At 38.1% G+C, this 12620-nt stretch overlaps 1 long non-coding RNA gene across 1 annotated transcript; it reads left to right on the top strand.

The window, feature by feature from the left end:
- The first annotated feature begins 1514 nt into the window (after positions 1-1514).
- Positions 1515-10596, top strand: LOC128379110 (uncharacterized). The gene is made up of 3 exons (XR_008323384.1): positions 1515-1628; positions 10024-10086; positions 10556-10596. It is a non-coding gene; the product is annotated as an uncharacterized LOC128379110 (long non-coding RNA).
- Positions 10597-12620: the final 2024 nt, after the last annotated feature.

The following is a 12620-nucleotide window of genomic DNA, read 5'->3' as shown; positions in this document are numbered from 1 at the left end:
GTGTTTGTGGTTGCAAACTAGAGATTTATTTTAAAAACCATAACTGACTGAACATGGAATGCAGCAGGGATTTTTTCTTGTTTAAGGAAATGAACTAATATGTTCAAAGCAAATGGAAAAGTCCCTAAAAGTGAGAGAATGACTTGTCAAACTGGATTTCATGAGACAGCAGTGAAACTCTTTGTGAGGATGTTGCCCACACAACAAACAGAAGGCCTATTAGAAATTGAGTCATGGGAAATTTATAAATTTATACAGCTATATTACTATTACTATATTACTATATATATACATACATATACATATATATACTATATATAGTGTGTGGTGTGATTCTGAACACAAACAAAAAACAGTGATGAAATACCATAAGAAAATGTTATTGCGAATTACTAAGGATCATACTGATTGCATTTTTGGGAACTTCACTTCCTAAAATATGTAATCTCTTCCTCACACCAAAAAGCTGAAACAACTCCTGAAACAGACCTCCCCTTCAACCACACAAACGCCTACCTCCATGAGGAAGAACACATTTTTATCTCTGTCCCTTTAAATATCATCAGTATAGATGTATTTCTTGCCCTAAATCAATGTCCACGGAGCAGAAGTTGTCATCATGGCCCAGTTCGAGGAGGTTCTGGGCGGAGTGCGGCTGGCTCTGACCTGGGCCTCTGTTGCTGAGATCCAGGCTATGCTGGAGGGTTTAGTAGAGGAGCAGATCATCTCAGACGCCTACAGAAAAAGCTTAAGTCTTCACCGATTTATTGAGGGGATTGCACCTGAGACCGTTCACAGCCAATCAACATGTACAGCTGGATCTGACGAGCTGGAAATTCATTCTCAAGGATCCATCGCTCACAGGCATCAAGATCAATGGAGTCAGGTGACGAAATACGGTTTATCAACGTCAAGAGAATCTACCATCACTATCCACGACCAGATGAGATCAGAGGTTGAACATAACAGTACATGGTCCAAGCCAAACCTTCATCCACTCTATGGTCCTGTGAGCCAAGGACATAACCCTAAACTGATACAGGAGTTGAGCCACTGGATGTCATCAAGAGGGCCAGTGATGGACGAACACTACACCAGTCACAGGATTGTATGTGGAAGTGATAATGAAAGAGTAGATGAGTCGAATTCAGAGGATGAGAAGGAGTGGTTGGAGCAGATAGAGGAGGCAGCCAGGCGAATAGCAGTGCCTCTGTGGCAGCACTGGGACCGAGGAGAGAGAATGTTACTTCCCCTGCTTCCATGTATGACTACTAGTTGTTCAGCAAATACAAATAGAGTGAGTGATGCACCATGTCTTGTTTCTGATATGGAAGAACAAACAGAGCTTGCAGTCGCCTGCCAGATGCTAGACTTGTACACTGACAGCTATGAGTGTATGGAGGTCAAGACTACAAACACAAGCTTGACATTCGATACAGAGGGAGCCACTGACTCATTAAAAAGCCACTGTTTCTCAATGTATGACAATGTAGCGGCAACTGGATTGAACACGGATCATTTCGATATTAGTGAAACAACTGACACAGCATTAAATGCATCACCTGTTGAGGCCTGTGCAGCAGACGAATATGAAAATGAGGATAAGGAGTGGGTGGATTCACACTGGGGTAAGTTGAGAACGCCTTTTCTTGATTTCCAATGAAAAGTAAAGAATGAAAGTCATCTCTGTCACCTGCCAATATTTTGTGCCTTCAAGTGCTTTACAAGTCAAGTCAGACAGTCTTATTCAGTTAATACCAGGACAGGGTTTGGTTATTAGTGTGTGTCCTACTTTCAATTTCGTTTTGAGTCATTCCCAAAACATTAGCCATGCAAAGAATTTTGTCTCCAACTAGTTTGGATAGTTTCTTCCCAAAGCTACAGTCTATTATGTCTTATAACACACTAATTAACCCTAATTACTCAGAGAAGGGCTTTATTTCCTGTTTGTATCCTGGAGGATATTCCAAAGATTGATGTCCATCTCACTGCTCTGCCAGCCTGCCCTGCTAGACTCAGTTAAAGCTTGTGAAAAAACTGAACATCAAAAATACAATGTATTCTCTAGTGTGGGAAACTTGCTATCAGTGTACATAACACAAAGTTTGGAGACCAGAAAGGAATGCTTGGCTCAAAAAATAGTTTGTTTCTGTCAAGATAACTGTGATAGCACTCACCTACAAGGGCAGAGTGTGACATCTGCACATATATCAGTACAGGTTATTGTGATTTCTGTCTAACCATGCAATAGTGTCTATGTTTATTAGTTGAAGTTTTATCTAAGATTTGCATGTATTTCCCTGCAGGTCAGATAATGTTTTTTCCTGCCTAAAAATGACAGCAATCTTAACAGTTTTGTTCTGATGTGCCACATTGTGGAACCCTACAAATTGGGATTTTTCTCACAAGGAAAGAAAAAAATCAGAATCCTTCAATCGGCTATAAAAAGAAGTGTGATAACTGTTTCCTGCCTTTGCTGTGTGAGTGTGTGTGTGTGTGTGCCCGTATGTGTGTTTTCAAGTGTTGAATCACCAGCTGAAATGATACTGGAACTGGTTTAAAGTATGTGTTTGTGTGTACAACATGTACCCACACACACACACATTGTTTTGAATTTTTTGTGTTGAATCACCAGTTAATTGCGGTCGGCCTGTCAAAAGGAGACAAATGCCAGTTGGTTAAACACTGATTTTTTTGTTAAGGTTAGGCTTACATGACCTGCATGTTTTAGGTATCACCCCATTCTAACACACCTGATTCTAATAATGAACTCATTATCAAGCAGCTGAAGCAGTTGTCAGCAGGCTTGATAACGAGTTCATTAGAAGCAAGTGCGTTAGAGTGGGGAGATACCTAAAACACCAGTCGCTCTTCAGCAGCAGGGTTGGAGACCACTGGTTTAGAGTATGTATGAAATGAATGTAAGTCTATGTAATTTCCCCAAAGTATCCCTAAAACCAACCTGTGTGTGAGTGTATTCATCTAATTAGCACTGATGAGCAGGTAAAGCAGGTACTTTCCACCATACCAAGTCTCACCACATTCGTGTCCATACTAAGCCGGTGGTGTATAGTGTGTATAAGTTCACAGAGGGAGAAACCACAATTCAAGCAATGCAAGTAGTATAACTTCTTATCATTTCAAAGTTAAAAATAGAGAACACTGACCAACAAGCATTAGTCCATCAGTGTGGAAATACTTTTCACTGATACCTAAAAAGATCTTTATGTAACTCATAAGTAGTTGTAACATAATAACTGTACATAATATGAAATGCATAAAGTACTTATACAGCTACAGTAAAGGAAATCAAGTAAATGATGGAATTAAAAAAAACCTCTATCCATGGCAAGTGCAGTGGAAAAAGAGCATCAAAAGAGACCCAAACAGAAACATTATTAAGACAGGTGAAAGCACCTCGCTTGCACAATGCACAAAGAGCAAAAGATGAACATATGAGGCTTTTGCATGTAATTGGGGATAGCTCAGTACTCATAAATGGAAAAGAAAAAGAGAAAATGGGAGAAAAGAGGGGAAGTGTCAGGATCTGACCTGTAACTGACCACTAAATAATCATAATAAGAATACTGACATCATTAAATTATTGAGAGTAAAATAATAACTGATCCCTCAACTAAGAGGACTTTTGAGTTATGAGATGGCTGTCCCATCATGCTTCCTATGAGTACAGAAGGCAGCTTCACCACAGTAATTGCTTTTAGTTGCCCCCCCCCCCCCCCCCCCCCCCCCCGAGACTGGTCTCAACCTCAGCTATAAGAGACATGCGTTGGCAACATCTGCTACACTTCTGGAGGCAGTGGGGTAAAGGGAAATTACCAGCATAGAATACACAGAGAAGTTACAGTATCAAGACAGGTGCAAGGGCTTTTTGCTGCAGTTTAGATTCTAGCAGCTGCATTCTGTACTTAACCCACTTTTTGACTGAAAACAATTCTGACATACTGTATGCACATTGAAGGTGTTCAATGTGCTCTCTAGCCTACAACCCATGTGTGTCATTTTACCAGCAGAGAGTTAGTGAGTAATTACTGATCTTCATTTAAGGCTCTGAGATTATTTAAAAATGTTTTTTGATTATGTAATTAGTAGATGAAGACCAAAACTGAAACTGTAATGCAGCCTATTCAGAAACAAACTGCCACACCAAATCTCGCCATCTTGAGTTCCATTGTACCCAGTGGTACCTAATTTTACCAAAGTGAAAGTAAACACACCAGTTTAATCTCAGAGCTGGTAGCGTACACTGCCTAGTGGTGTGGTGTATCATAGGATGTAGTTGTTGATTAAATTTACCGTGGCTTGAAGTTTATCACGCGGGAAATATACAGCAGGAGTCCAACCGACCAGCCGGAGACAGAGAACATCATCCAGGGAGGCCTCCATCAGGTAAATGTTATCCCAGTGCTCATGGGGCGTTTATCCAAACTGCGCAGTCCAAGCAAGGCAACAAAAAAGTTCGGGATTTTCCCTAAGTCTCAACTGGTTTGATGTAAATATATAATTATATATATATGTGTGTGATTGCTACATTGAAGTATACCGTGATAGAAGTATTATCTATGCTTTTTATTTTATTCATTTTATTTTTATTAAAAATTAAAATTATTTGCGTCAGGTTTATATTTGTCCCCCTTCAAATAACCGTAATCCATCCTTAAAAAATACTATCTGTTGGAAAGGATTATTTGCTTTTATTAACTGTTATGTTTTGTATGAGTTTTCGCTCCAAAAGTTCAGCCATCCCAGTGTGTAAACTCCATTACGCATGATAAGGGTCTTACAGTGGTGCGTGCGAACCCCCCATCGTCACGTTCAAAGTTGATTTTTTTTTTTTTTTGCGTGAATAACTGAGACAAGAGGTTGTTGTTGGGGGAAGATGAAATGAACACAGAGTATTTGGGATGAATTTTAGAGAACTAAGTGAAAGAATCAGTGCGTGTTTTGGGAACAATAAATGAAAGCATGAACGTTCAGAGTGGGTGTGTGCTGGACTGTGTGAGCGCATGTAGCAGAAACAATGAATGTCACAGTCTTAATTGAGATTTAGCAATATATAATGTCTTTGCTCTTTTGCTTCGTTGTTTGTTTGTTTTTTTTACCTTTCTCTGTGGTCTAATGTGTTCCATTAGATGTGTCAAGTGTGTTTGGCCATTTTGATTTAGTGCCAGAGCAGAGTATGTTGCTGAAGTCGACTAGTTCCTCATAGTTTAAGCCTGTAAATAAGCAGCAAGTGTCCCACACTGGCATTTCTTGAAATAAACTGTATGCACTTGAGGGCAGGTGCACTTGATCATAAATGCTCTGTAAAGGGGTTTTCTCTCAATTGTTAAAATAGCACGAGCAACTGGTGTATTATCTAAAACTATACAGTAAGTGCACACAATGGGCTCTGCGTATCAGGAAACCATCTCTTTGGTAGTGTAAAAGTACACATTCAAATTTTATAGGTCTTCAATTGCAGAGAGTCTGCATGCTCACTGTCAGAGTACTGATGGGTTGTATTTAGGGGGTGTGATATTATGGGTGTTTGTGGTAGGGGTTCATTGTTTATACTTGCACAAACCGGACAGCTCCATATATGTGCACAGAAGTGTTTGTGATCTTTTGAGGTTTCAGGTTGTGGCAAATGGCATTTTAAAGGTTAGAAGGCCGATCCCCTGAAGAGTTTGGTGGTATGGATTTTTTGACTGAGAGAGAAGTTAGGGGATAACTCAGTTTGGTGCAATCGGCAAACTCACCACACGATGCCATTAAATGCTACACACTGCACCTGTAAGACGGTCTCTTGTTTCTGAGTGCAATATTGTGCAGTAACAAGTCTAGACAGTATTACCACATTTCTGAAGCATTTAAAATTAAAAAAAGGTTCAGGACCAGCTGGCATTTGTGGATGCATATTATGTAATTGTTTAGGATAGCTAAAAGCAAAAGTTACATTCCAAAAATATGTAAATTATCCCATGTGGTCACTTCAGTTGTTCTTTTTTACATCTTTTCTTCAGAGTTGATTTTTCTTTTACTTGCTGGTTTTACAGTCTAAAAGCAACAGACAGAAAAAGCTTGAAAAGTAGGGGAGACCAGGTGCAGTTGTAACATGGGACGATTGTAACACTTCAAATTGCTCAAATCAGAAACAAGCTAGAGTGATGACACTCACTGTGCATATGCTCGGTTAGATTGTCTTCTTGTCCTCAAAAAAGGAGCCAAATCTGCAGCACTCAGGAGAATTTATCTACAAAAGTGTGTTTTTGAGATAAGAATTTAGATTTTTCTATCAGATGTATTTTTTGGATACTGTCATGAGATCAAATATCTAAGAATTCAAACAGTTTTTACTGAATTCACTGTTTTGTAAGCTAAAAATAGTAATGGTTAACATGTGTCTAGTCAGCAGTCAAGCTCTATAGCATGAGGGAGAAACATGACTGGTGGCACAGGGACAGTTGTAACGCCTTATTACAACTGTCCCTGTGTCATGCTGTGTTCTCACTTTTTGATGCACAAAAGCTAACCTTAGCTAGCATAACATCAGCTAACTAAATAACATCACCACAGCTAGCCAAATGGGAATGGTGAAATGTGATTGGTTGATGCTTCACTGTGTCTTAATACTTATTATTACTAGCTTAGGCTGGCTTATTTGTACACATGCAGCGACAAGTGTCAGGCGTCAGAAGCATAGCTCCATGTTGCTGGCTTCCATTCACAATGCATGAATTATTAAAAAGTTGTTAAGAGATGATAATCAGTTGCATGATAATAGTCAGTGTAAACACTTGTTTGCTTACAGCATGCCAAATATCAGAAAGAGGAAGACAGACAGACCACAAAGTCCACCCAACCATGTTGCCTGGTTAACATTTTTTGAGGACATGTTCTGTTCATGTTTGTCACACACAAAGAATGTGTAGTGAAATGCAAATGTGGTCTAATATGGACTACCAAGCCCCCCACCCCAATCCCCCTTATGTATTCCAGCCATGCCGTGTGCTGTTACAGGTATTCTGTTCTAATTATATATTATGTTTGTGCTCCACTGTTACGGTTGTAACATTGGAGTCACTGTTTTTAGATGCATTTTGCAACCTGAATATATTTCTTAAAAGCACTTTCATACATTGTTTCTGTAGTTGCTATATTAAAAACAAAGTTGCTATATTAAAAACAAAGTTTTTAATATAGCAAATTGGCTGTTCCAGTGTAAACGGTTTCTGATTTATTGGGAAAATTGCTAAAAGTGTTACAACCGTACCTGATCTCCCCTACTGTGAAGTTCTGTTGAAAGATTATTGGAGTTAAAGAGAGGGATCATAGTTCCTTTTGTAGCTAACAAATTGTGAGGAAATCAATGAGCATAGTGAACCTACGTAAGCAGGTGAATTCCTATTAGGATATCTTAAGGTATCACCACCCACCTCCCTTTAACATCAATCATTCTTTTATTCCTTTTTTATCTTGCTGCCCAACCTTTCTGTGTCTCGGTTCTTGTGCTTTTACAACCTAATTACTTTCTTCATCTTTTAGATCATTGTTTAGATACTGTTACTTATTAATGTTTTTATTTTATTTCACAAGGTTAAGTTTGTCTTAATTTTGTAGCTACTCATTGTGTTTAGCGTTGTGACTACTGCATACAATTACCCTTACGGGGATGAATAAAGTTGTATTAAATTGGACTGAATTGAAAAACAGAGGAACTGTCTACCTGCCAGTAAAGTTGTTGTTTTGTTTAACTGCCAGTAGCCCAGATTAACTTGATCATCATCAGACAGTGTTGTGGTTTATTATACCCATAAGTCATTCAGATGACAAGGCCTGTTGGTTAGCAGGGCAGTTTGAACTTGATTGCACAAAAACAAGGGTGTGTATCAGGATGCACTCAAAATATAACAAGGAAAGCCGTGTGTCTTAAGGGGACTCTAACAGAAACTAAAACTGTCTTTTCAGTTTTGTCATAGAGACTTGTTTTGATGTTGAAAAATGACACAGTATTGTTTCTGTCTAGAGAGCTGGACTGTTACCTAGTGAACACCAGGTGAAAAGCAACAGACACTGCGCATTGCACCTTTCAATACAACAAGCAACTACAAACACAGTAGGATGAGGTGAATGTGTTAATCACTGACTCACAATGCTTTGAGGAGGCTTCATGGGCTATGTAAGATTGGCTTTAAAAGAGTAGTCCTCTGATTCAGGATTTTACTCATAATATTGTCGGACTCATTAAGGACAGTTTGAAAAAAAAAGAAAAGGATCAAAATTAATGCAACAGAACCAGAAAATTCTTCTTTCTTTCAAAAACACTGGCCTCTACATTACTGCCAATGCAGCTCAATTGATGTCATTTGGTGTTTTATGCTGGTAGGGTTAGGGGTAGGGTTAGGGTTGAAGTGCCCCTTTAATTTAAATTCACGGAGAGAAAGAAGATAGAGATAACCAAAACAAGCAGCCTAGTTAAAATACCAAGTATATAATGTAACATGTGTTACATAATATAAACCGGTTTTAGATAAGGATCAGTTGATTATGTAAATTGCATGCTACTAAAGCTTCTGCCTGCTTCTTTCATCCCAACATGTATTGCACTGTATGAACTGCATGGTCTGTAATGGGTGTGATGCATAGTTTAATGTCATGTTAATGGGTAAGAATTATTTCTTTCTTTCTTTTACACACACACACACGCACGCACACACACACACACACACACACACACACACACACACATACTATCAGCACTTGTTTGTCCACTCATACTTCCTTTTAAAAACAATAGCCACATGTACGCCACATGCTGTAGCTCTGCACTTTTGAAAGACTAATACAATTAAACTAATACATTAATACATTAGAATCTTAGAATCCTCCTCTATATAAAACTGCTTAAAATGAAATCTTTGACTTTCTCTTACATTTAAGATAACTCTAAAGTCCCTTGAGGTGGTTAAAAGAAGCCTGTTGTGGTCCTAGATGGCTGGAGATGTGTTTTGAAATGACATGTATGATTCAGATGATGGTACAATTGACAGTTGAAGTTATGGTTTTACTGTATGCTGTTATCGGTAACGACACTATTTATTTTTTCATTTTTTTATTTGTTCCCATCATGGCAATTTTCAAATCATACAACATCAACAACAACAAAAAACACACAACTATCATCTGAATCATATTCCATGACCAAAAAGGAGCAGAAAGAAGAAAATCTTATTTTACCTGCCCCCTCCCTCAAGACAAAATAAACCATTTCTACTGTTGAGTAACTGTAATCAGGCAGACTATCTGTTTCTACAGATGGTCTGCCCGATTACAGTTACTCAATACAGCATTAACATCACAAGAAAAAAAAAAGATATAATATAATATATTCAAGCAACCCTTTAAATCAATCTTAACCCCAGCAACAGAAATACACATCTGCTTTAAAGTTGTTTGTGCAAAATATATATATTGCACATATATCTGCAAATATATTCGCCTCCCTTCGTTGATGGCCAAAAATCATGAGCTTAGTTTTGTTCAAATTTAGAGACAACTTATTTTCATCAAACCATTTTTTCAATTTCACCATTTCCTTTTGTTTTGCAAGACTTTTGAAATCATCACCTGTACAAAAAAAAAGTTGTGTCATCTGCAAACAACTTTGCACCATTCGTCATTGGTGCAAAGTACAATACAGCTGGCATTTCATCAAGTCACCTTGGACTCTAGGATATTGTGATGGACATTTTACATTGTTACATTGTTCATTGTACATAAAGTTATCATGTGACGTTCTAGCCACCAACTCTGAACAACAACACATAGCTAATATCAATCAAACAGTCTTCTGGGCATACAAGAACCAGTCATTCACCCCACAGACATAAACTACAAACAGAAAAACGCACACGCACACACACACACACACACACACAGAGTGACTCAACATAAGCGTAAGAAACTAAACTATACTTAAGATTAATCGACCTAACTTCCTTTTTCATTCCTTCTGTGTGTTAGGTACCAAGATGCAGGAAGAGGAACAGGATCTCCCTCCCTATCCTGACTTGGAAGATCTACAAGGTTAATATCTCAAAAATGTCTTACAGGTTCCTGAACTGTATTATGTACCGATAGATTAGCTCAATCTTAAGTTTTTTTTTCTTTGATAAACTCGGAAACTGGTTGGTATCCTGTGGCTAATGTTGATCAGCTGTATATCCAGTTAACCACTGAGGCATGAAATTCAAACTGAAACATTACAAAATGCTGAAGAACATCATCTTCACCTGAATTATTTTCTATGTCATTGTTTGATTCTCTCTTAATGAAAGCAGTACCTTTTGTCATTTGCCTATGCCCATTATGTCTTTGTTTCTAGCACATAACATGAGATTTATTTACATTTACAATTACTTCTCACAATATCATTATCCCTTTACATATATTTGAGAACAATGATTCACTTTTTTCTTTTATTAATGACTTGAATCATTAATTGACCTATCTTCCTTTTGTATTCCCTCTGTGTGTGTATATGTGTTTGTGCTAGTTACCGAGATGAATGAAGTGGAACAGGACCTGCCTCCCGACCCTAACTTCGGAGATCTACCAGGTTAATATTGTCAAATTTTTAACAGGTTCCTGAACTGATTAACTGACTAAATTCCATAATAACAAACATCTCAACTCAACTCAACTTTATTTATATAGCACTTTAAAACAACCACAGCTGAAACAAAGTGCTGTACATTAATAGATAGATAGCACAGGAACATAAAACAATTAAAAGGAAATAAATACTAAATTAAAAACAATAAAACAGTAACTAAAAACAAACCATAAAACACTAAAACAGGAGCAGAGTGTCATATAGGGTTGAAAGCCAAGGAATAAAAATGGGTTTTAAGACGAGTTTTAAAAATGGACAGTGAGGAGGCTTGTCTAATATTTAAAGGAAACTTGTTCCATAATTTAGGAGCAGCAACAGAAAATGCTCTATCCATTTTGACCTCGGTACCTCCAGGAGCAGCAGATCAGCTGACCTGAGGCACCGAGCAGGAGCGTGGATCATGCCATCATGCATAATATTCAGTATTGCTGGTTGAGGTAGAGGTGAAAGCTAGAATCTGTCCAGACTGAGGTGCAAGGTGCTTCATGGGAAAACAGTTGAAAATGTTGTGTCTAATAATTCTCATTACTTGTTTTACATTTAGATTTATCTGAATTCCTCCTCAACGATGATTACCTGCGGAAGTTTATGGGTAAGTTGCAACCAAACCTTGTTTGAATTTTGACACACACATTCTCACTCAATTCTCTCTCTCACACACACACACGCAAATTTTGACTTAAAATTACTTTTATTCAACCAGCAAGTTGTTTTTTGACCGGAAATGACACAGGCGTCTCCCAGAAGATAAGAGGCATCATTGTGGAAAAAAAACTATTTCTCAGCTTTTATTTACATTTGAACAAAAAGTGGCATGTCCAAAATTATTCATACCCTTTGTAAACTGTCACAGTCTATGGGAAAATCCAAAGTTCTATTCCATTCTAAATAGTCAAAGTTGTTCTAAAGCATCCTAATTACCCTGATTCATTGGGAACAGCTGTTTTAATCAACTCAACAGGTGAAAAACAGCAGCTCTCTGCAGTTGGTTTGTGGACAGTTATGGCTAAGACAAAGGAGCTCACTGAGGATCTGCGGCTGCGCATTGTGGCTGCTCACAAATCACAAATGGAATATAAGGCCATATCTAAATGTTTTCAAGTTCCAGTGGCTACAGTGCAAAGTATTATTAAAACGTTCCGCACTGTGGAAAACCAGTGGACATTTCAGCACGACAACGACCCAAAACACACAGCAAAAGTGGTGAAGAAATGGTTAGCAGACAAAACATTAACGTTTTGCAGTGGCCCAGCCAGAGACCTGACTTTAATCCAATTGAGAATCTGTGGAGGGAGCTAAATATCAGGGTGACGGCAAGGAGACCCTCCAACCTCAAAGAGTTGGAGCTCATCACTAAAGATGAATGGGCAAAAATACCAGTGGAGACATGCAAAAAGCTGGTCAGCAATTATAGGAAGCGTTTGATTGCTGTAATAGCCAATAAAGGCTTTTCTATTGATGATTGAGAAGGGTATGAATCATTTTGGACATGCCACTTTTTGTTCAAATGTAAATAAAAGCTGACAAATATTTTTTTTCCACAATGATGCCTCTTGAACATTGTTTTATTATCTTCTGGGAGACGCCTGTGTCATCTCCGGTCAAGAAACAACTTGCTGGTTGAATAAAAGTAACTTTAAGTCAAAATTTGCCAGGGGTATGGATCATTTTGGGCGTGACTATATATAAACCCGACACCCTATGCATTTTCTAACCTAGAACAGGACGACGAAATCCTCTTTGGTGATCCATGGTTGAATGGTGCGGACGTCAACAACAACTGTAAGATCACTTCTTCTTTTTATTTCTTTTTTTTTGTGAATTGTAACATCAGCTAAATCAGTTCAGGGAAAGTGAAGTTTGATCTGAGCAGTGAAATTAGATCTTGAAAATACTGGAATGAAATTTGAAATCCCTATATTTCAGGCACTAGGTAGGTAGGTAG

This window comes from Scomber japonicus, chromosome 18 (assembly GCF_027409825.1).
Source record: "Scomber japonicus isolate fScoJap1 chromosome 18, fScoJap1.pri, whole genome shotgun sequence".
Lineage (NCBI taxonomy): Eukaryota > Metazoa > Chordata > Actinopteri > Scombriformes > Scombridae > Scomber > Scomber japonicus.
The sequence above is the reverse complement of the archived record's forward strand: the minus strand, read 5'-3'. Positions and strand labels throughout refer to the sequence as shown.